This window comes from Coenobita brevimanus, chromosome 31 (assembly GCF_032717465.1).
Source record: "Coenobita brevimanus isolate Jiangsu-jjx chromosome 31, ASM3271746v2, whole genome shotgun sequence".
NCBI lineage: Eukaryota > Metazoa > Arthropoda > Malacostraca > Decapoda > Coenobitidae > Coenobita > Coenobita brevimanus.
The window spans coordinates 17353331-17380041 of NC_136984.1; the positions used below are offsets into that span (position 1 = coordinate 17353331).

Sequence of the window (26711 nt, forward strand, 5' to 3'; positions counted from 1 at the left end):
TTTATATCTTTTCTATCGGTACTTCAATGGTCACTGCTCTTCTAAACTTTCTTCTTGCATCCCTCCAACACTATGGCGGGCATGTAGCATCCGTCTAGCATCAAACTCTCATCCCTTTTCTGTCCAGCTCTTTAATGCAAGAGTTAACTGCTACTCCCAATCCTTCATTTATGCAACAGGTCAACTCTGGAACTGTGTCCCTCCGTCTGTTTTTCCTACTGCCTACGATGTCCAGTCTTTCAAACGCAGTGTGTCCAGGCATCTTGAAATGTATGCACCTTGAATTTGGTTCTCTGTTTTCTCGTTTTTCTTTTTCTTCTTGAAAGGAGCAATCTGAAGGCCCCTGGCCTTTGGTTCCCTCTCCCTTGTATAAAAAAAAAGTTAGTTCCCTTCTGCTACCCTCCCTCCCCCCTCCCCCTTTCTCTCGTTCGTCCACCTTATCATTGAGATTTCTGTGACGAATTTTCAGAGACCTTGACGTACGTTTCAAGGTCACAGGTTCAGAGATGTCCAATAATCATGAATTTTCAACCTCAGTTTACTCCAGACCTACTGTTGATAACTGAACATGGAAGGAAATTCCGTGATAAAATCATTTTCAAAACTTTTGTATTAAAAAAATGAAATGATGGACATTCATGCCAGACATCACAATATTTCGAACACAAAACTTTTCAATTGCTCTTCCGTACTGGAGAAAACAAAACATAACTTTATGGCGCCTTTCCCCCACACGTTTTGTCTGATCCTGTTTACTTTTTGGATGCAGTCTGCCCAACTGTTTTTGAGTTCTAACAAAGAAAAGGAAAGTTGTGCCCGTCAGCAGTTATTTTCCCCAAGGCTTGGTGGAGATCGGTAAATGGTTTTGAAGGTTACTATTCTAGTGAGTATTATTATTATTCCATCATTTTTCATATGTTTATATCATCATACTTACTGAGGATTTACAGCTGCACGACAATATATAATACATTGACCGAATTTCAGTGATCTTAACCCAATTTCAAGGGCGCTGGTCCTAAATCATAAATTTTTAACCTAAACTTACTCCAAAACTATTATAGATACATGAAGATAGAAGGAAAACCTGTGATAAAATCATTTTCCGGACATTTGTACTGAAAAATCTGAAGGTCATTCATACGTGGCATTACGATATTTCGGACACCCCAGTTCAAGTGCTTTACCATCCAGAATATATATATATATATATATATATATATATATATATATATATATATATATATATATATATATATATATATATATATATATATATATATATATATATATTTCTTGGCCAAAGAAATTTTGGTTGGTCTTGGACCAGATATGTATACATTTTCATGGCAATTTGACCATCGTTTTGTGAGTTTTTAAAGAAAAACTAAGTTCAGCAATATTTTCACAGTTGGAGAGGAGTAATTGTCTTCGGCAGTTACAGTCTTCTAGTTGATGTCCACCTATTACCATTGGTGGAGATTCTTGGCTTCATTCGTATATTTCAGTGGTTCCCAACCTCTTTGGTCCTGTGGCCCCCCGAGAATATTATGAGAAGCTCCATGGCCTCTATATAACTCAGATCGTATATTTATATATTTTTAATATTTGATATTGTGCAGAAAACGGTAATTACCCCAATTTAATTAAGGCTGAACTAGCACAGTAAGGTATATTTCATACTTGATTTCTGTCAGGTTTTACCCAGACCAAATACCTTATAATATCTTATATTACCAATAAGGCCCATGGCCCTCCAGTCAATGTCCCATGGCCCCCTTGGGGGCCATGGCTCCTAGGTTGGGAACCGCTTGTATATTTGTTATTATTGAACTCCTCCACCTATTCTCATGTGGTGATCACTGCATCTGTCATTATTATTATTATTATTATTATTATTATTATTACATCTCTTTTCTTCACCGAATTTCATCATACTTATTGAAGATGTACGGCACCATCGCCCTATTCCACTGACTGATTATTAAATACAATAAAAAAACTGGCGATGCAACTGCCAGGGTCAAATGCCACTGGACAACAAAGTAAACGATGCCCAAAACAATCATACTAAAATAGTAGAAATAAAACACCTAAAATGACGGTAAAATAATTAATGAAATATCAGTTACCTATAAAAGTGGTAGGAAGCCTGGTTCCTGAAGAAAACTAAAAGCAAGAGTGAAATAGTTATTGCCCCTTCATGCATCGAGGACAGACAGTAGGCACCATCCGCCTCCCAATACCAGTGGGGGAATTCCTGACGTATTTTCCCTAAACAGCAAGTGATGAACATTAAGGGGAACAAGGCAATCGTCACAATACGGCTTATTCCATCCACACAGAAGGAACCCATGAATAAGCTGTGAGTGCCCAGTGCGAAGCTGGGCAACAGACACCTCCAATCACTGAGGCATGGAGGAGAGAACCCTCGGCAAAAGTACCCTCTTAAAATTTCCCTTTAATCTGTTATGAGCAACAGCATCCCACTGTCTCTGCCAACAAGCACGTGTCGCATACTTCAAGGAAGGCGTCATATCGCAAGTGGGAAACGGGTACTTGGTAGGGGACCGTCGTGAAGATATAGCTTTAGCTATTGTATCCGCCCTCTCATTGCTCCCACAACAACATGCGAGGGAACCCAACAAATCTGGACAAGCTTACTGTACCATGCCTCTGTATCAGGAAAAGCGAAAAGGGCACTTAGAGAAGCACTAAAATCGCACAAGAAGCCTTCTCATGTATTAAAATCAGCCGAAAAACTAAAACAACAGCAGTCAGTTCTGCAGTAATAATAGATATCTCTGCACACTTGCACATACAGAAGGAACCATAGAGAAATCCATGGAAGTCGGATGGGACAGACAGGATTTCCAGACAGACCTATATCCCTCATAATCTGCTTGAGTCTGTAGCCAATACGATACGGAGTAAGAGGATGCAAATCATAATACTGAAATAATGGCCTGTGACAAACAATCACAGGTGAGTGAGGCTGGCATTTGTCTCACGCAGTTCCATCCCCGGAATGAGTGGCTTGTGCTGTAGATCTATGGGAGGCACACCAGCCTCGATAAAAAACTAGGAGTTGGAGATGATTTGAAAGCATCAATAGGAAGACACAAACCAGCATTAAGCATAGAATCGAGAATAAGAAGCCGTGGCCCAGTAGCAGAGGAATACACCTCGGAACCGTAGGCATGTGTAGATCCCACTAAGGCTTGATACAGGTGTAGGAGTGTCTTATCATCAGCGCCCCACGAGGAATGAGACAGTAGCCTCAACAAACTCAGTGCTGGCAAATAAGATACTCTTTGAAGTTTCAAATGCGAAACCGAGTTAAGTCAACAGTCCAATGTTAAGCCAAAAAACTTATTCTCCTCCAGGTTTCTGACTTAGAAATAAATCAGGGCCTGGATGAACCCCCCTTATTCTACAAAAATGCTTTGCCATGATCTCGGTTGAAGAAAAACGAAAATATCTCCGCACCGCCCAGTTGACTACCCTGTCAAATTATTGGAAGTTGCATTGTCTTCTCATCTGCACACATCCAGGATCCAGCACACCATATCACTAGGTCATCCAAATAGAGGGAAAAAGAGACCCCTTCAGACAGGGAATCTATTATGCTATTTATGGCAACAGCAAATAAAGGAACACTGAGCACACTGCCCTGTGGAACATCCTCCTCCCGAAGTCAAAGAACAGAGTGAGGAGACCACATGGACCTGAAACTTTCGATCTGACAAGAATTCTCTTAGGAATAATGGTAAGTGGCCACGCATCTCAGAATTATGAAGCTGATTCAGAACACCATTGTGCCATGCCATATCATGTATTATTCCAGATCAAAGAACAGCCACAAGATGTTGTCGAGATGCAAAAGTTTCACATATTGCTGATTCAAGTCTAATGGGTTGCATTCTACGAAACCCACTTTGTGATGGAGAAGAAAATATTTTTCTGTAGATACCAAACGAGCATTACACTAATCATTTCCTCTAACAGATTGCAAATATGACGTCAGACAAATTGAACGATAATCAGTAACAGCAGAATGATCATTACCCATCCTTCAATTACTGGAGATTTATACTATCGTCCCATTCCTGTTATAAAGACCTAATGAAAATAGAGAATCGAATAGTAAATGGTGAATCATAGCATAATGAATGTCATCAGGTCCAGGAGCAGTCACTGCACTGCGGGAGAGCATCATGCAATTCACATAGAGTGGCGAAAGCTTCATAAGGCTCCCCTCCATTACATAAAAAAGGAATACCTGAAAACAGCTTAATGGCTTGGTGGGATCTGATTTAGAAACACTATACCAGTGTGTGCAAGGGCCGAAGCTATCTCAGAGGCACTGGATACAGAAGATCCCTGGACTTTAAGTACCAGGGGAGGAGAAGGTGAATACTTGCCCGTTATTATCCTCAGCTTCTTCCAGATCAGTGGTAAAGGAGTGGATGAGGTGACACAAGAGACATAAGTACCCCAAGAAGTGCGACTTGAGGTTTTCAGAACTCGCCGATAAGGGGCACGAACTTTCACCTTTAACAGGAATAGAGTTAAATGTGTAGCACTGTAGGTATAAAGGGTACATTATACGCCACGAGGAAAAAAATACCAAACTTAATTTTTTTTTAACAAAATACACATGGTTACTCTTTAGCATTATGTGTGTGTGATTGACATGAAACAAATATTTTAGTGACAAGAATTCCTTACTTTCTCTTCAATAGAAAATAATTACTTTGAAAAAAAAAAAAAAAACGGTTAATGAACAAATATGATAATGAAATAAATTCTGCCTGGCAGTACAAACCTAAGGCAAATACACAACTTCAAATGGGAGGAGGGAAATCTGCGTAACCCTTTTATATTCTTGACATGAGGAAATTGAAAATTACCTTTTTTTGTATTTTTTATCGTATATTCATATTATAATGTATACGTTATGATTACTTTTGTACCTTATTATATTTTCATATTATATTATTCATTCATTCATTCATCATCCAGTCCTACATTGCCCCATGAGGAGCGTAGGAGCCCGGGGCTAGGCAACTTGGTCCTGACATTTAAGATGAGAGTGACCTGCCTCACTCATCCCTGAGTGGCATTACACGAGCAATAAACCCAAACCATCCCTTGGATATAAACCGTCGCCGGCTCAATCCGATTGGAGCACCGTAAATACCTACTAAACCACCAGGTGCCAAAATTTGGTTTTATGGTTACCACCCAGGATAGCAAATTGCTTCCTGGTGTACAGGAAACCATTCGGCTTTTTACTCATTGAAGAGTCACCCACAGGCAGAAGGAAGAGGAAAGAATGAAGAAAAAGAAGACAGAAGAGGGAGTGTAAAGTCACCCGTAGGCTGAAGGACGAGGAAAGAATGAAGGAAAGAAAGACAAGAGGATGGAAGGAAAGAAAATTGGAGGAGAGGAAAGGGCAGACACCCAAGAGCAGCACTACATCGAGTGAGTGGATGGCCCCCACCTACCACAAACATATTAATCACACTATCCTGGCCGACATTCGATCTCAGGCCCTCGCGCTTCATGGGCGCGCACGTTACCACTGAGCCAAAGAGGGGATATTTTATTAGGTAAGGTTTTATTTTTACATTATTATAATTAGGGCATACATCCTACCCAACTGTACAGGACACTATAGGTATAGGGGGCATGTCCTATCCCACTGCGAACTTCAGATATTCACTGCCACCAACACAGACCAGAAAGCAGCATGATCTCACCACCACACCTGATCACTCACTGGCACTGACTAAGTCAATGACGGCCATGTTGGAGTCAGCCATCGTTCATGGTGAACCATGAAATGACGTCATTGCGTGGGTAGGAGCTTCCCTGCTCTTCCTATTAAGGGTTAATCAGAATTTTTAAAAAACCAACCTCTTTAACGTTCTCGTTTCTCCTACTACCAGTTTTGTACACACTCCTGGCCAAAGCACATTCCTCATTCCACCAAGGCACAGGTCTCATGCAAAGTTTTCCAGACGTTCGAGGAATAGCGGAAAAACTAACCTGATATAAAGCAGATACTGTTCTACATCATGAACACTAAAAGTCAGGAACACTGTAGTTGAAATAACAGTGTTCTACTAGCTCTGCCCAGCCAACCTTATCCAAACACCAACAATTGACAAGATCCACCGGCACAGAGGTGCATGACTGAATCACAGTAGGGTAATTATCACTATTGTGCAAGTCAGGCAAACTCTGACAGGAAAAGTCCAATGAACAATCAAGGGAGACCAATATCAGATCGATAACAATGTACCATTTTGTACACAAAAATGTGTCAGCTCGCCAGTAGTCGGAAGAACTGGGTTCAAATTCTTAATCAAAGATGCCAGATCACCATGGCAGCTACACAGAGTATCACCCCACATAGCATGATACCCGGCCACCTAGGAGAACAAGTGGCCTAGGAATTTGATGTATAAGGTGATCAATATCGGCAATTGAGACAGACACAGAGGGTGGTAACTAAAGGCTACAGATTATGTAAGTCCTCTCCAGGTGTAAATGAATGGCCACATCATGTAGGGGGAACTGTACATAAAAAGAAATTAATGGAATATCTGTGCATCACAGAATAGCACACCCATCTCGTAACCATAGTCTAAATGGTGTGGTGAGTAGAAAGCTATATACTCTTAAAGAGCAGGAAGAGGCCTGTCTCCAACCAGAGATTCCTGAAGGCAGACACAGAAGGAGTAAACTCAGACAGGAACAGTTGAAGGTCTTCCCAACTGACTCTAACACCACTGCAGTTCCACGGCAGAGCAACGTTTACTGGACGAAGCATTGCTGATTAATTTAAACCTTTAGAGGTGCAAGACTGCACTACCTCTGATGAATGAGTAGGTTTGGGCTGATGATTATCTAGGAAGACCCAGCACCTGGAACTAGCTAATTGTGCCGACCATCTGAAAGCAAACGTGAGGACTAAGATGAAGGAAGTTTTACAACACTCATCTTCTGAGAACGAAGAATTGTTGCTTGGAAGGGCACTTACAGGTCGGCCTAGGTTGAGTAGGTCAGCCAGTGCCATCACCAGAAGCATCAAAAGTAAAGGCAGAGTTTACAGAACCAGAATCCTGTGAGGCTGATATCCTGCATAGGAGAAATGAAGTACCAACAGTCCATGCAACTCCATCCTCAAATGGGAGCCAGACCACTGGTGAAACACCAACTTCACCCTGCACCTGCCTAGACTCCAGTGACTCCATGACAGAGGGATTAGAAGAGAGGTCCTCAGAAGGTTCCAGACCTGAGACCTTAGGTGAATGGTCCTCAGGCTCAAAGGACTCTGAAGATTCACACTGATGCATACCAGGTGCAAATGGCACTTCAGGTGTGGTGGACAAGGAAGGGCAAGGAGATACATCAACGTGAACATCTGCCACCACCAAGGAAGTGGGTAAACTCTTTGCTACCGATGTAGGGACAGAAACAGTCTGAGAAGAGAGTGAGCAAACACAGGTCTTGCCTCCAGTACTTGTCTCGAGAACATTCATTCATTCATTCATTCATTGCCAGACGCCATGTATCCCAGACGGGGTGCCCAAGGGCTTAGAGGTAATTGTTTTACAGGGAGGGGCACTAATCCTCCACCAACCCCACTTGACACGTAGGAGCTTTTGACAAATCACCAGATGGAAAAGTGGGCACTGGAATGGGTCGAGGTAACTCCTGAGACACCGAATGGTGCACAGGTGCTCCAGAAAGGACAGAAGCATAAGTAACCCCAGGCTAAAAGAAGCGAGTCTGGGCCCTCCTCTTTGCATCAGGAAATAAAACCTTCTCATACATATGAATGGTTAAAATCTCTTTCACCAGACAATAGCGTGGACAGATTTGAGAAGACACAGTATGGCAATCCCCACTATGATAGCATATATGGGGTTCAGGAGAGTCATCAGCATGGCTTGGTTCACCACAGGAGACACACCAGGAAGACCAGCCTGTGAGCAATGGCATATAGGGCTAATGTGTCCATACCCATGACATTAGAAGTATCACATTAACCCCCAAACGCTGGGCTATTTTTGAGCCTAGCACACTCACAATATGGGCATTTTGGGCCAAACAGCTCTTTTTCAAACCTTAATATATGGAAAAATATGGTAGTTAGAGAAAGAATTTCAAAACAATATTACTCACCAACTCTTCTTCTTGCAAATAAAACCATCCCCAGGTCTCCAGGTTGTCTCGTCGATGAGTAAGGATGAGTAGATGAGTGGTTTTTGGTGTTTTGGCGGGGAGTCTCCAATCGCACACTGCTGGCACTGGTTTTCACGAGCCTGGCTAGCATTGGCAGCACTGACCGAAGTGGCAATTGTAACACTGGGCAGCCCTCCGTTGCAAACACCTACACTTTTCCACTCTTCATTCCACTTTTCCTTATGCACCGTCATAAGGATGTCATCACCCTGCCCATGTGGCACAACATTGGTTTTCCAGCCATGACAGAATGGCACTATGCCCCGAAGATGTGTGGGAAAACTTATGCTGTGTGGTTTTCTTTACTGTTTTCAAGCATCAGTTATAATACTTATCCTACTACTTGTGTTCAACAGCACTCATACTGTACTTCATATCACAGTTACAGATTATTGCATTTGAAGAAATCATTGCTCAGCATATTGCATGCAGTACTGTTGAGTATAAGGTATACACGTGAATGTATATTTTGTTTTTTTTGTGCTCTCATTTGAAATAATCAATGCTCAGCATATTGCACACAGTATGGTTGAGTATGAGGTATATACTTGTATATAAATTTTGGCTTTTTTGTACTCTTCTCAGGCATCGTGAACATAATACTTATGTTGTACACAACTTACTTAAGCTCATAAATAGGCTTCATATCACATCTTCACAAATATTTCAAGAGTAAGTATTAAAAAACTGTAGTTCTACCCAATGAAGTCATTATCTCAAGTGCACTCTTGTGTGTGTGTGTGTGTGTGTGTGTGTGTGTGTGTGTGTGTGTGTGTGTGTGTGTGTGGTGTGTTTCGTGCATCAGGTAGGGTTACCCAAAATATTGTCAAGCGTTGCATCGCATATTAAGATATCAAATTAATTGTCACTGGTCTTAGAAGCAAAAAAGAAAAAAAAATCACTTGTGCACACCTGTCCACTTCGTACAGTTTCCCACACACCTTCCCAATGATCACGTTCAGAGTGATACTGGCAGAAGTAAAGTAGACTCTAGCATCAGTCGTGGAGGGCAGTACTCCCAAAGTGGAAGGAAAGCTGATGACAGGGAGAGCTGGAGCTCCCGTTCCATCAGCCCTTGGAGCTAGTTCCTGACCATCCCTCTATGTTGAACTTTTTCAGTGTTTCGTTAACACAGAGAGTAGGCCAGCATGCTCTCCAATACAAGTTTCTCTGTCAACATCAAACTACATGCACAGTACACACTACACTACTATTTCAAAATCAAAGAAAAACGGCAAACTATGACCATGCATCGGAGTCCCCACTGGAGGAACCATAAATACCCCCACCATCTGCCCCTCTTCCGGTGATGACTCTACATGCCTGGATCCATTGTTTGACTCACATCTTCATTTCTGCAACATCCGCGGCCTTTCCTCTATCTTTCACTCTGCTGAACACCACCTCTCCTCCTCTAAACCTCACCTTCTCTTCTTAACCGAGACTCAGCTGTCTGAGGCAACTGACAGCAAATCTTTTTCTTTATCCTAACACTTTCTCTATACTCATTTCAAAGCCAAAGGTGGCTGTTGTGTATATGTATGCACTGACTTATCTTGCTCTCGTATTCCTGAACTTGATTCTTCTGAATTCTCTACTCTCTGGCTTCGGCTATCCTGTCATTGTCTGACTGAATATATCTGCGCTTTGTACTTATCTCCAAATTCTACTGACTTACCAAAATTCTTTGACAATTTTACTTCTACGATGGAACACATTCTATCCATTTCTCCTTTCTCTGAAATATCCATTCTAGGAGACTTCAGTGTTCACCTCTCCTTTCACTGATACACCTGGTGAACAAGCCTACATCTTTTCTATCCTTAATGACCTAGAGCAGCTTGTACAGCACCCTGCCTGTATTCCTGACTGCCTTGGAGAGAGCTCCAACATGCTTGACCTCTTCCTTACAACTAATCCTTCTGCTTACACTGTTAATCTTTTTTCTCCGCTGGGCTTCTCCGATCATAACCTTATTACCTTAACCTGTCCTATTGCTCCAATATGGCCTGTGCACCCTCCAAGGAGACGCCGTCTGTGCCACTTTGGAGCTGCGGTTTGGGAGGCCCTCAGGCAGTCCTTCTTTGATTTTCCCTGAAAGGATTATTGCTTCCATGGCCGGGAGCCATCTGAGTATGCCTTGTGGATTACAGAAGTTATTGTCTCGGGCATGGAAGCATACATTTCTTTCTCATATCCTTTGACTAATGCAAGAAAGCCTTGGTTTAATCATGCTTGTTCTAATGCTGTCTGCAACAAGGAGAGGGCCTATAAAAGGTACCGAAGCCAACCTACCCCTGAATCACATCTTTTTTGTTTTCGCCCGAAATCGTGCTAAGTCTGTTCTTCGCCTTGCTAAAAATAATTTCATCCATATTAAATGCTCTCAACTCTCCAACTCGAATTCTTCCCGCTCATTCTGGCATTTTGCCAAAAACTATTCTAACAACTTTACCTCATCATCCTTCCCTCTTCTTTTCCATTCTGATGGCTCTGTAGCTATTTCTTCTTCTGATAAAGATCTCTCTGCTCAGACTTTCTCCTCCAATTCCACCTTAGACAATTAAAGTGCTGTCCCTCTATCACTTCCCCCCTCTGACTTCCTCATGGCTGACATTGAAATTTCTTCAGTTGATGTATTTTCTGCCATCACTGGCCTCAAGATTTACAAGGCATATGGGCCTGGTGGAGTTCCTTCTATTGTCCTCAAGAATTGTGCTTCTGTGCTTACATCCAGCCTAGGTAAACTCTTTCGCCTTTGTCTTTCAACTTCTACCTTTCCTTCTTGCTGGAACTATGCTTTCATTCAGCCAGTCCCAAAGAAGGGTGACAATTCACAACCCTCTATCGTCCAATTGTTTTAACATCCTGTGTCTCTAAAGTTTTTGAGTCTATTCTTAACAGCAAAATTTTAAAGCATCTTTCCTGTCACAACCTTCTTTCTTATCGTCAGTATGGGTTCCGTTAGGGACGCTCCACTGGCGATCTTCTCACCTACATTTCAGACTCCTGGTCATCCTCCTTTCGGGACTTCGGCGAAAGCTTTGCCATTGCACCTGACATTTTAAAAGCTTTCGATCGTGTCTGGCATAATCTTTAATTATCAAACTGCCCTCTTACGATTTCTATCCTTCTATCTGTGTCTTCGTCAATAGCTCCTTTCATTTCATTCTATGGCTGCTGTAGTAGACGCCTATCGTTCTCCTAGAATTATCAACAGTGGTGTTCCTCAGGGCTCTGTCCTATCACCAACTCTCTTTTATTCATCAGTGATCTTTTAAGCTGTACATCGAACCGTATTCACTCGTATGCTGATGATTCCACCATTCACCTTTCTATTCATTTTCTGCAACGTCTATCTCAGTAGTTACTTCAACAAACAAGGGATGAGGCTATGGCACACCTAATGTCTGACTTGGCTCGTATCTCTGACTGGGGTAAAAATAATCTTGTTGTTTTTAATGCCTCAAAGACTCAGTTTTAACACCTATTAACCCATCAAAATCTTCCACAGGAGTACCCATTAATGTTTATTAATATCCAGCTCAATCCTGCGTCATCCTCGAACATGCTTGGGGTTTCATTCACTCGGGACTTATCTTGGATAGATCTTATTGCAGCACTTGTAAAATCTGCTTCCAAGAGTTTGGGTGTGATAAGCTGACTCTGTGGCTTATTTACCTCTGCACAGTTATTGACTTTCTACACGGGTTTTATTCGGCCCTGTTTAGAGTACAACTCTCACGTGTGGGAGGGCTCCCCACATGCAACTCTTCTCAGTAGGCTGGAGTCAAAGGCTTTTCGTCTCATCAACTTTCTTCCTCTTACTGGCTCCCTTCAACTTCTCTTCACTGCATTGTTGCCTCTTTATCTCTTTGCTATCGCTACTTCAGTGGTCACTGCTTCTCTGAACTGTCTGCTTGCATCCCTCCACTTCTATGACAAGTGCATAACACCCGTCTAGCAATAAACTCTCATCCCTTTTCTGTCGAACTCTCTAATGGAAGAGTTATCCGTTACTCCCAGTCCTTCATTTATATAACAGGTCAGCTCTGGAACTGCCTCCCTCTGTTTCTATTCCTACTTCGTATGACCTCCAGTCTTTCAAATGCAGTGTGTCCAGGCATTTCGAAATGAACGGATCTTGACTTGGGCTCTCTTTTGTATTGTTTTTCTTTTTAGTCTCTCTCTCTCTCTCTCTCTCTCTCTCTCTCTCTCTCTCTCTCTCTCTCTCTCGCAAGGAACTGGTTTGTGGCCTCATGGCCTTTGGTTCCTACTTCCTCGCATAAAAAAATAATTTAGGGCATAGTGGGACCTTGCATTCCTCAAATTGGTTGGGAGTTTCCTGCCCTGTGGGGGGGGCGGCATTTTGTCTTGCTGCACATGTGGCAGTGCCTGAAGGCTGGATGACCTGCAGGTGTACATCCTATGTCGACAAGGCAATGATGCTGAAAATACTGAGCACAGCTCAGCCTGTCTGCCAATGCTGCCTGGTACATCCCCTGCCTCCCAACTGTTAACTGTGCAGTTGCATACTCTTCAAAGAGCTCGCATGCTAGCTCCCGAACTCTCATAGACAATGAGTCCTTCGTGAATCCTTGAGAAGTATATAACTGTTCATGACTGCAATATCAAGATGGTGTACAAATGCCTTCTTGTACCATTGGCAGGATTTACAGAGGCAATCAACTTCCCCAGTCTGTATGTCTGACTCATCAACTAGCTGCATGCTGATGTTGTAGTTGTTGACAGAATCGGACTTGAACAATGGTTCCGTGGTCCTGAAGTCTGTCTTGCCTGTCCTCCATAATACTCTTATGAACTGTGGCCAGCATGTTAACCTTACGCTTGCCGTGCCATATAAGGGCTAACATGTTACCACATTTCCGGATTATGAGGGCACCTTTCTCTGTTTTTTCTGGGAAAGATGGAAAATGCTCTCTACCGCCATGCACGATTCCACAGGACCCTGCACCATGTTCAAGTAAATACTTGGTCAATATGGGGGATGTGTAATAGTTATCTGTACAAGATGTGGTGCTTGTTGAAATACCAGTCCATGACCACTTGTACAACAGATTCAGAGAGACCATGTGGATCATCCCTAGGTATATCAACATCTGTAGCTCACTAAACTATTACATTAGCAATTATCCAGTTTTTCAGTCACATAGGACAAAGAACTTCAATTTCAAAACAGTGATGCTTTGAAGGCACATACAGAATAAATGTTGAACAGCCCCGGAACAACACAAGCAACTCGTTGCTAACCACTATCTGAAATGGCCGGCAAAGCCTTGCAAACAACTCCTTGAGCATGGTCAGTATGAGCCTTATTATCCATAATCTGCAATTGGGTCCTGGTCCATAATTCCTGTTGAAGTGCAGGAACCGTAATATGGACAGGCAACTATCACGGGCCATATATTTCCCAAAGACAGGTGTGCCCACATGTTCGTCTATTGACCAATACAGTAATCATGAAGCACATGTTTTCTCACATAGACTATCATCATGGTCAAAGCAAGCCACACAAACAACTCCACCACCTCCACTTGTACTAAATCCTTCATTATAGTACTTTCACTGGCCGAAACATGCAGCCAATGCACACTTATTGCCTGGTGGTAGTTTATTTCAGTCACTAGGTACTGCATAATCACAGTGGTAAAGATGGCCATGAAAAATAGCATCATAGTTCTGGGTATGGACAACAGCTTTCCAAACTGCACACTTGCCCCTTCTGCATGAAAGGCAGATACAGTGGGCTCGAATCCTGCCCCCTCCTAGCACCATTCACTTTCCCAACACCTGGGAACTTTGGCAGTGTTTTTTAGGCCAGAACGTCGTTTCAAAACATGTGCACGCCCACTCCCAGGAGGATGACCATGGGCAAAAGGGGGGCGGGAAGGGAATGAGAGGCAGAGGTGGGGAGTAAGGGAGTGATGACTCACCTGATGCAGGGCTTCCCTGTTGAGATGCTGGCAGTCCAGTCACACCATGTTGGGGCAGAGTGGAACTTTCCACATGTGAAGGGCCATGTTGTGGAGATAATGCCCTCAAAGTGCTGGGTTGTGGTAATGAGGGATGTTGGAGGGAGAGATTGCAGCAAATTTTCAGTGAGAGTGATGGTGAGATACGACGACGACATTTATGGAGGACATGACCATCACCATCTCTCTCACTTTCTTGATGAACAGGGTCATCTGCCTCTTCCTCTTAAGTGAAGCCATCACTGTCATAGGCCCTGCCCTCCTCCTATAGCAATTTGAGAGGCCTTTCAGGTGTCTCACGGTGGGTCGGGGATTGAGGGCATGATACTTCACATTCCACATAATAGCTTCACCCAGCTTTGGAGTAAGTCTCACCACTCATACTAAGGGAAGACAGTTTCCTCCAGGGCAAGACCTATGGCTCTATCACTAAACCCTTTCCCTGGTGGTAAGGGCTGAACTTTGTTTGGGGTCGATGGTTCAATCAGCTTGTTGGATGAGGGGACAGAATTGAACAAGGAAGCTAAGGAAGGTATCACTCCACACTGTGACAATGCCATGTACAAACCGAATCGCGCATCCCTGGGGTACCATGGGTACCTTCATATCCTATGGTAATGAGAGAAAATGGTCGTGGGTTCAAATGGTGGTGGGAAGATGCTTACATGTATTGCTGCTACCTGTAGCAGTCAGGTTGTGCTGTGTATAGACATTACCTGGCAGATGGAAATCAAGGTTGCCACATACAGTTTCATAGGAAGTGTCAGCCAAGCGAGTTTCACAGAAGCAGACAAGGTTAATTTGTCAAATGTGAAGAATAAGGCTGAAGTTAGGGTCAGAATACCACCTATTTTCTTTGGCAAGTGCTCAGCAATCATAACACCAGGAGACAACAGTTCCATCAACAGCCACGCCTCTGAGTATCAGAGGAGGTCATGGGAGAATCTGACACACTTATATCAGTTACAGGTGGCATGGGGAATGCATGAAACATTTGCACCAGAAGCAGAGGCCAGAGCCAGTACTAGGAAGCTCTCTTTTTGGAAGGACACATCAATAAGGATGGTTCCATCCCCCTGAGAAAAGATTTTAGGTTCCTAACCACAAGCTGAAACAATGGGACGGTGTAAATAGAAAATGTCGATATCCAGCACTGATCTAACCACAGAGGATTTCAGCATCAGACGTTTTGCATACAACTCCGGCATCATTTCTTCCGGGCCTAACCAAGAGCTAAACCAACCCGATGAGAATGCCTTCCAGTCACATTTCAGTGCTGGAGCAAAGGATTTTCCCCAGGGGCCTAGGAAGGCTCCAGAGAGGCAATATGGGATGGAGTTTCTGAATAACCAGGGACAGATGCAAAGTCGTCAATATTGTCAATTATTAAAGCCATATACAGCAAAAGATACGTAATTCTCCAACCCCTCCACTAACCACAGAGCCCAACAGTGGGAGGTCATATGCCAGGATAACACCGCTGGCATCCTCAGAGGTAATGAGAGGGTAAGGGTAGGTAACCACCAGGGGGACTACACAAGAGTGACTCCAGGATGATGAGAGCCACCAGGTTCCCCAGTGCCCACTTGACCCTAGCCAACAAGTGACTAGCCGATTTATCTTCTCATGCCCAAGCATGCCACCCGTCTAGCCAGAATACTGAGCCGGGGAGATGTGTTGCCAGCTACAGGGCACATTGTGCAGCATGGCTCAACACCCAGGACTCTAGTTCCCAGCATTACAGAACGTCACACACGGTAAACACGTGGGGAAGCAAAAACCACATCGAATAATGAAGATGGGCAGGGACAAGCAACATCATGAGCAGGTCTCTTCTACTTGTGATGCAGGGGGGGGGGGTATTTGGTCAATGATGCCAACAGATGCCAAACCTTACAAAGGTAGGCATGCCTCCAGAAAAGGCGGCACCTCCAGTCACGCGTCAAGCCTCACCACCATTTCAAGGTGACCCCCCCTCAGCGGAGCCAGTTTAAGTGACCTTGACCAACTTTTTGACCAACTTTTCAAGGTCTCAAGTCCAAAAATATCCTAAAGTCATAATCTTTCAATCTCAGTTTACTCCAGACCTACTATAGATACATAGATGTGGAAGGAAATCCAGTGATAAATTTTTTTTTTTTCTAAACATTTGTCTGGAAAATAACTGAAGGTCATTCACGTGTGCCATAGCAGTATTTTGGATAACCCACTTCTCAATTGCAGTTCAATACAGGAATAACCTAAACGTAAATGAGGCTCTTCTTGGCCCTGGAAGTTTTGTCTGTGTCTGGACCAGGTCTGTATTCTTTTCGGTGGCAGTTTGACCAACTGTTTTTGAGTTATTACAAAAAGCAATATTATTATAGGTGGAGATTAGTACCTGCCACTGGCAGTTACAGTCTTCTAGTTATTACTGTTATTATTATTCCCTTACCTTTCATCTGATTTTCATCATGCTTATTAACCTGCTGCGTCCTGGCAGGTTTGTCACCAGTGCTCCCCCCCAATCCCAGCAGACTTTTTTTTTTTTTTTTTTTTTTGCTAAAACATCCGCTTTTTATGAGAAACATCGAAAATTCAGAGAGAAATTGCTGAACTGAGCTTAGAAGTGCCCTGTACAGGTGACCCTCCCCTCACCTCGTACAGTGTTCTCTGAAGCCGTGCTCCAGAGAAGACATTTTATGTGGAAGGGGTAACTATTCCAAACCACTCATAATAGGTAGATATTTATTATTTATTTGGTACGAATTTATTTGTAGTACAAGGGTATATTGTTTTTCACACAATAATATAGGCAATATAAGTGTTGTTTCACTCACCAAACACATCAACATACCGCACCTTCCTTAGTGATGTTGCCTCCTCATCACTTCTGCCTGTTTCTTCCTTTAACGCCACATAATGTTTGTTTTCCACAGCAGGAATTGCTCTCGCCTTGAATTTCGTCGTCAGAGGGGAGACTATAGCATGACATGTCTTTACTGGCCAGGTCACTGCTAACAGGTGAGTTGCTGAGAAAATGGCGCACGCAGGGGGGGGGGGTTAATGCAGGTCCAGGCAGTGTCACCACCTGGCGGTGGGTAGAGGAAGACCTCTCACATATGCCTACCAAAAATCATCTGCGAAACTTGAAAAATGTGCAAAATGATGGACCTCGCAACTGCAAAACGTGTAAACATCATCGGGAGTCACCGTGACAAAACGTTGCCACGTGTATGCACAATGACGGGACGCCTCAGGTTAAGGATGCACAGCACCTTTACCCCATTAAACTGACCCGGGTCCAATGACTGACCAATTTTTCAAGATCACGGGTAAAAGAATGTCTCCGAATCATAAATCTTCAACCTTAGTTTACTTCAGAACTATTATACATACATGGACATGGAAAGAATTACAGTGATAACATTACTTTCCAGACATTTTTGTGAAAAAAAAGGTCATTCATGCATGACTTTACAACACTTTGGCCACCCCACTTTTCAACAATTTTCCATATCTCTTCGATACATGGAAAAACAAGACATAAACAAGGCACTTCATGACACTAGAAATTTTGCCTGGTCCTGGACCAGGTATGTACAGATTTTGATGGCAGTTTGACCAACGGTTTTTGAGTTACTACAAGCAACTTACATTTAGCAATATTCTCATTGATGAAGATCAGTAGCTATTTCTGATCATTACATACTTCTAGGTACTATTATTATTATTATTATTATTATTATCATCATCATCATCATCATCATAACTCACAACTTCAGTGGTGAGTTATATTGGTCTTGTCAGTATTATTATTCATATAACTGCAATATTCTTTCTTATGAAGGAGTAAATTGCTCATATTCACTCAATTTCAAAGCTACGTCCATCATACTTGGCCATCTGAGTCCCCCTGCTGGCGGTTTTATATGACCTAGTATCATCCAGTTCCCAGCAGTGGTTTTCCAGTTACAGAAAAAAATCTTTAAAAATAGTCTATTTGCAAATTCAAAGTAACCACTAAAGGTACAGACTTTAAATTTTTGTGGGACATAGCCAAGATCGGGAGCAGGTATGAAATGACTATGGGCCTATTTGGGCCAGTAATTTCTGAGATCGCCCAGGGGTTAATGGAAAGTAGTTTGGGGTCAATGAGTGCACAATTTAAAAAGCCAAGATAGAAATGAGTTACAACCACCGAACTTGGAGCATTTAGAGAACTTTATATCTATGCATGGCAACCAAGTATGAATGGCCATGACCTTAAACTCAAGGTCACAGCCTGTTTGACACTCTTCAAGGGGTGCCCTAATATCTTCACTTCAAAGGGAACACTATATGAAGTCCACTGAAATCACGAAGCCCAGTTATATGTACTTGGGGAAAAAAATCATCCCCTGCAGTCGAACTGAGAAAGAAATTGGATGACATTATGTCATGTTGTGAGTTACTGAAATTGCTAATGGCAATTCCCATTTTCTATTTATTATTCTTGTTGCATAGTTATAAATTGCTCGTATCTGCTGAGTAACAAAGCTACAGCCATCATAATTGACCATCTGAGTCCCCCAGCTGACGGCTTCATATTGCCCAGTATCATCCAGTTCACATTACTGGTTTTCCAGTTACATCCAGAAACATACAAAAATAGTCTGTTCACAAATTCTCAGAAGCCGATAAAGGTACATATTTGAAATTTTTGTGGGACATGGCCAAGGTCGGGGAGCAGGTCTGATATGACTACGGTCCCATTTGGGCCAGTAGTTTCTGGGATCGCCCACGGATCAATGGAAAGTAGTTTGGACTCCACCATTTTTGCACGGTGATGTTTTTGTTGCTTTCACCTTCGTCCAACGTGTTCACACTCTTCTAGGGAGGCCCTACTACCTTCACCTTCAAGTGCCCACTGTATGAAGGCATCGAAATCACCAGGTCAAGTGATATCTTGTCAGATGATGAATTACTGAAATTGCTAATGGCAAGTTCAGTTTCGTAGTTACAGTAAACCCTCGATTATTCAAAATTCATGTGACTTTCAAAACCTTGATTAATCTATTTTTATGTATGAAAGAATATAATAATATACAGTACTGTACGTACTTGTACTTACGAAAATACACCCTCACCATCACAGAAGCTGTACAAGTAATATCTCATAATTAAAATATATTATAAGATATCATTTAATGTACGAGTACAAGAGATCAGTATTGCACTCACCAGTCATACATTTCTGGTGCACAGAGATTCTGTGGTATAATCCAGTGACAAACGAGTAATCTAATCCAAGCACTCAACCACCAACAGCCCACTAAACGCCACTCAACTGTCACCATAAAGACGCTTAATGCACAGCACTTTTGTGACTATAACTTAAATTGTGAACATAGCAAATAAAGTCGTAAGCCTTTAACTCACTTTGGGAGGAGCCATTGCGATATTTATGAGTGATAAATACACAAGAGTGAGCAGGGCACATCCAAACACATTTTAAATATGGAGGCCAGCCTGACGTTCGCCCTTGTGGAGGCATTGTAAACTATCGCGGATGGCGTGAAAACAGCCTGCCAGTTTGAAATTTCTGTTGGATCTCGGGATTTCCTTGATAAATTGAATTGATACTTAATTAGCAAAACCAGTAGTTAATCGCATTTCGTGGTTGAAAGATTGTTGTATAATCAAGACTCTACTGCGTTGTTGTTGTTGTTGTTATTATTATTATTATTATTATTATTACAGAAACCGCCACCACCCATTTCACCACCATCATCATTTACACTTCACTTCAAGCTGCACCGTATCTCCCACATGTCCCCCACAAACTCACTCACAATCACCACCACTCCATACAAGTAAATCTATAATACATCTCCCTCAGCTCCTCAGTAACCCCTTCACCTCTTCCCCCGTCCACCTGGCACCACTATCATCCCCCTGATCACGACCACAATCTCCCCCTGCATCACTATTACCATCACCATCTCCCCCTACATAATAGTCAACACCATCTCCCCCCCTTCACCTTGCACCACCATCCCCCTCTCCCCACACCACCACCATTGTCCCATTTGGTCACATGCTAAAGTCCTGTCACCTCTCCTGCTTCACTGGGGAAAGTGAGATTCATAGATCCGATAATGAGACCTGCTAATAGAGAGCATTTTCCTGCCGACAGATGGCACGCTACAATGTGAGGTATGAAAGGTGGGGGAGAGGAGGGAATATAAGGTTGCGGGGGGTATCATATGGAGACTCGGAAGGGAATAGGATATTGTAGAATGCATGCTATTTTCCTTCATCAAGTAAATAGTGTGACAGCAACTATTTTTGTAGCAGTCACCGTTAATCCAAGTAAGATGATAATTAGAGCTTCCATGGTATATATATTTAATTAAAGCTATTTCCTTACTGATGCTGTGCTGTTACAAGAACAACACTAATGTTAGATTTCCTTAAGCAGTATCTGTCGTGACATCACTGAATCTAGTATAAATTGTCAGCTCTTGAAAGTGAAGACAGGGTTACAGAAGTAGTGCAATTGACGTTTGTATATTTGTGTGTATTCACCAGTGCCATCGTAAAGAAATATAGGCTTTTCATTGTTGTCGGAAATTTTAATTGTTTTTTGATAGTTGCCCATTGTAGAGTGGCTATTTATCTTCATTTCAGTTACTGGGTATGTTATGAATACATTAGGAAATAATTTATAATATTTGTATAAATATATTGCTATGGTAAAATAGGTATTAGTAATATTAAGCTTACATTTTTACCTTTGATTTTTTTGTATATCATATTACATTCTCTAGAAAACGCATAAGATAACTATAGTTTACTGTAGGCTACTGAAGCAAAACCAGTTTAGCGTCTAACAGAAATACCACTTGGCATATATAATACCCTGATAACTAACATTAACATCAATCAATTTGTGGAGAATTTACACATTATCCTCAGTGAGATGTCCAGCCACCATTTGCGCCAACAGTTTCACGTAACCTTTTAGGCATGTCCTTCACAAGATTCCTACAAATACTAGGGTGACGACGTTCCTATTCCCACACCTCGTAGGCTTTCGTCTCAATAGCATGACAAGGTCGTTGCTCGCCAAGGCTCCAGTTGCGAACAATAATTGCCCATAAATTTTTGATAGGGTTGAGGTCACACCATTTTACTGGCCAGTTCACTACCTAAATCTCAGAATGCTGCTCTAACCACCATTTAACAACCGTGCTGGTATGGATGGGGCTGTTGTCCTGCACCAGCATGATACGGTGTGGACCAGCCATGCATCTCACTGTGGGTACTAGAACACTTTCAAGAATGTTGATACAATCAGGGCCTGTAAATTTACTGTCCAATTTTACTAGCTCCCCTGATCCATGTGCCCACATCCATCCCCAGAAACGTACATTCACTCTTCCACTCTTACCTATTTCTTGAATATGATGTTCATAATATCAGGTGTTTCGCGGTTTCCAGCAGTGACGTGCTCCTGCTCCCACTGATGTGAAATACTTTCCATCTGTGAAGATAACATTTTCCCAAAATTATTGTTCAGCTTGTAGATATTGTAAGACAAAGCCAAGACGACCTTCCATGTGTTGCTGCATTAATTTTTCTTTATGTGCTGGGGTATCGCAGTGCAGGGTTGCCAGATTCTTGCGATCAAAAGTAACACAACCAGACCTCAAAAGTAGCTGATCGCAACAAAAACTAGCCCAATAAAAATACAGAATAAATTAGAAAATGCTGCTTTATAATACTGTAATTTAGGAACAAAATATTTTAATACTTCAACTTACCACTAATGTGTTGTTCCTCTTGTCCTCGTGGTGTCTTCTTACTGATAAGTAAAATAACTTTCTGGATCCTTCTTGTATGAACTAAAATAATTACTGTATTCTTTTTTTAAAATTTATTTACTCCTTTTATACTATTTGAACTAAAAAAGTTTTGTTCTTATATCACTGTATTTACTGTACAAATTTATGTTGTCCAATAGGTTTTTCTCTTCTTTATCCAATTCATCTTTTCTGTAGACTGACGAGTCATAGTTTAGCATTGACTCTGTAGGTTCAAATGATGAGCAGCAGGTTCCATTTAGTTCAAGGCTTGTTTTTATTCTTAAAATTGATATTGAGAGCTCTAACCCCATTCTGTTCCTCAACTTAGTTTTAACTGATGTGACTCGGGAAAATACCTGTTCAACCAAAACATTATTTATTGGCATGCTGTATGCCTTTAGTGCAAATTCTGCAAGATCTTTTATTTCTAGTTCTCCAGCATTTTTCACAGTGATTGCTTTTGCCCAAAATGATGCTCTAGTTGCTGGTATAAAAGATCTGATACCATTAGCTCCCAGTTTCACTTATCTTAGACTGATCTGCTAGTTCATGTGGCAGCTTTGAGAATGGAGGCCGTGTGTGACTTAGACAAACAGTTGGTGACAGGTCCTTTAGTTCTTTAAATTTTGAACATTTTCTGGTATGCGAGCAAGTAATTCCTTACATGCTTTAATAAGGACTTTGTGGCATCTAGACTTAAAAGTCATTAAGTCTCCTTCAGAAATTATATTATCCTTTCCCTTGCTGGGAGAGACGACAGAAAATTCATGGCCAAAGTTAACTATTTCAAGAGGAAGAAAAACTGAAGTGAAACCCATGTCCACTTCAAGCTTCACACTGTCAGGATATAGGACCCATCTGAGTATTGATGAAGTACAATTTTCCAGTTTTTTCTTTTGAAAAAGCAAATTCACTTCTTCAAAATCATTCAAGATTGGTCTAAAAAATGTTAAATAATAAAATACATGCTAGAGTAGGAAAGTAGCCCAATCACCAAGTAAAGAGCCCAAATGTAATTTGAAGTAGCCCATAAAGTAGCAAGTAGCGGAATTCAAATTTTGGTAGCGCACACCCCAAAAAAGTAGCCCAATCTGCTACTTTTTCCCCAATCTGACAACCTTGTAGCAGTGAATCTTTGCTCCCTGAACCCGTCGTAATAATGTGGAAGGGTGGAAACGGAACTGCAGGTCACGACCAAGCTGAAATACCGATGCTAAAGGTTGATTTTGCACTGTTCTAATGAGAAGAGCATTCTGCTGTTGTGTGGTTACCCACGGACTTCCTGATCGCTGTTTGGTGTGCAGGGAACCCTCTTCCTGGTATCTCTTAATCCATTGTGACACACCTGTAGTACGTGCTATATCGTTCGTCATTCTGCCCTCCCACAGGCCAATGATACGTCCTCGTTCAGCCACAATCTCCACTGCATTAGCACTTCCTGGAATGAACAATATGATAACCTCATTTGCAATGCCTGAGATTACATGATTTCCTAACACAACAATAAGGCAAATAAACTATCTGTTATGCTAGATATTTTTAGGTCAACTTTTCGTCCTAGACACACTAGCAATTGGGCCGGGTTTCTCTTTTGAGATTGGAGCTACAACACACTATGAAAGGAACAGGGCATAAAAACTCTGGGCAACAACCTTACACATACATTATCTTCAATTCTACACACAGTATACAACATGGGTATAAGTACAACACAGCGCACTATTAAATCACAACGACACTGGGTAGACTAGAGGGCTCTGACTGTGCTGCATAAGTTCTGGGCTGTACAAGTGTCGGCCACATGTAGGAGGAGTCCCGTCAGTGTTCATTCCTTCAGGGGACATGGGACAATGCTCAGGGGCGATGTCATCATTAGTGGGCTGCTGGGCTGTGTAGTGAGAGGCCCTCCTCTCGTGGAGCCTCGAGAAGGGGTCTGGTCCTTGGGGCTTGGGCCAAATAGGGCGAGCAGGCGTGCTTCTCTGCACCCACCCTGGGGAGGGGGTTGCCATCGTCTTGGGCTGGGGAGGTTGTGGCCCGGGGTCGCAGGGGCACCTCTGGGAGTCCGGCGGTTGTGGTCTCCCTCCCATCGGGCCGCCATCAGGGAGAGTCTGCAGCTTCACCCTCCGGCGGGAGTCTGTCAGCTGGTCATCTTCCCTGGGTGCCGGCTGAACTGCACACACTCCCAGGGTCGCCAAGGGGCTTAACCAAACCTCCTCAAGCCAGGAAAGTTCCCCCTGGGAGCTGCCTCTGTGGGGAGCAACAGAAGGGCGTCCCGCTTGGCTACCAGAGGGTGGAGCTGAGCAAGGGTTGTCCTCCATGGGGGAAATCATAGGGGATGCGAGACGTTTGGTGGGGTCTCTCCCTGGTGTGGCTGGTGGCCGTCGCCGAGGTCCTGCAGGTAACAGGAGGAGGGAGGCTGATGGCCGTCCCTTTCCTGCCGGTCCAGCTGAAGGCTGTCACCGGGGCCCGACTTCCTGACAGGACTGTGGGCGAAGTGCAGCTGAAGGCCGTTTCCTGTCCACAGGTGCAGCGGAAGGCCATCACCACTGTCCTGTGAGGGAAGTGGATGGCAGTCGAGGTGCGGCTGAAGCCCGTCACTGGAGGCCACCTCCCAGAAGCAGCTGCAGAAGGAGAGGGGGCAGTACCATCTCTCCCCGAGTGTGGTTGAAGGCTGTCATCGGTTTCTGCAGGGGAGGGGGGTTTTGTAGCAGTTTAACTGCTGAAGGCCGTCACTTGGGTCCTGCATGGGACTGAAGAATCAGCCCCACCCCAAACCTGGCGAGGGCTGGTCTGGGTGGAGAGTAATGCGCCCGGACTGCAACGTCCTCGCTGGGTTTGTTCCGGGGAATAAGGGCGCAAGGTAGTTGGGAACATAGGTTCATACTGCCTAGGCAACGCTGCGCCCTCAGAACCCCTCCATGGTCTCTTCTTTGGGGTGGTGTCGTCATGCCTTGGCGATGTTCTGTTGCTATGGCGGGTATTTCACTATCAATGATGTAAAGGTCTGCCACGTATGCCTGTCGTAAAAAATTATAATAAGAAAAAATAACATTACACAATGTGTAGGAACTTAAGACATATTACAATATATGTATTACAGTTTAACAAAATGATTATCATGATTTATGGTAAGGGATACTATAGTGCCCAAACATTATAAACAGTTGCATCCTAGATCTTACCTGTTATGATGCTGGGATATCACTGAGTTGGGTTAGTTTTGTTCCTGTTCACATTACCTCGAGCCACCCGGAGAACATTTCATGGTCCTGAGCAAATAACTCCACCATCGTTAAGTAGTACACTGGTGACTGAATGGCGGTTTCACGGAAAGATAGCGTCCATATTGCTAAATGGCCCGTCATTGGTTACTTACTAATACCTCGGACTGACTAATCACTACATTGCTTATAACACAGTCTTTGTAAGAATGTAAGATGTATAATATATTTAGATAGACGGACAAACAAAATTGTCTGATGTTTCGAATTTCATTTGTACGTAGATTCACTCACTCCAGGACACAATGCCTAGGCCCATATTGTTTTACTTTTGTCGTTTTGTTTACGAAATAATGTTACCACTTGTTTTCTCACGTAGGCAAGGGTACAGTAATAACCTGGAGATTCACGAACACAAATAACAATATTGATGCACCTATAAACATCTCTCTTCTTCTCCTCTCCCCCACCTGTCATACATCACACCGGAGCGCGCCATCCGTTGGCAGGAAAATGCTCTCTATTAGCAGCTCTCAATTCTCGGATCTATGTATCTCACTCTCCCCAGTGAAGCAGGAGAGGCGACAGGACTTTAGCTTGTGACTGTACATCACTCACCACCACCATCTCCCCCTCCATCAAAAAGACCACCACCAACCCATTCCTACATTACTATCACCACCCCCATCCTCCCTACATCACTCTCACCACTGTCATCCCCCCCTACATCAATATCGACACCACCATCCCTCTTTCATCACTCCCATCATCACCATCTCTCCCTCCCTCATTGTCACCACCACTATCTTCCCCTCCATCACTGTGACCACTACCAATCCCCCTCCATCATTATCACCAGCAGCAACTTCCCTTCCATCATTATCGTCATCACCATCTCCCCCTACATCACTACTACCACCATCTCCTCCTCCATCACTATCACCACTACCATCTCTCCGTCGATCAGTAACACCACCACCATCTTCTTCTCCATCAGTATCACCACCACCGTCTCCCTCTACAACAATATCATCACCACCGTCTCCCACTACATCACTATCATCACCTTCCCCTCCAACAGCACTATAATCACCACTAACTCCTCCTCCATCACTAGCACCTCCACCATCTCCCCCTCCTTCACTGTCACCATCATCATATCTCACCTCATCACTGTCACCACCACCATCTCTATCCACATCACTATCATCACCATCATCTCCCCCTCCATCACTGTCACCACCAATATCACTCCCATCACTGTCATCACCACCTCCCCCCTACCACCTTTCCTAAAAATTCAAGAACCCACCACTTCACTAGTAACTTCCCAAATCTCTAACTTCTACCACCACTACACTCCACCACGACTTACTTCACCACAACTAATTTAATTTCCACTACTGCAA

General features: G+C 43.0%; 1 protein-coding gene across 2 annotated transcripts in view; it reads left to right on the forward strand.

Annotated features, from left to right (window-relative positions):
- The window catches only part of LOC145395422 (uncharacterized), a 284261-nt gene that overhangs the window by 255036 nt on the left and 2514 nt on the right, over positions 1-26711 (forward strand). The window lies entirely within an intron of this gene.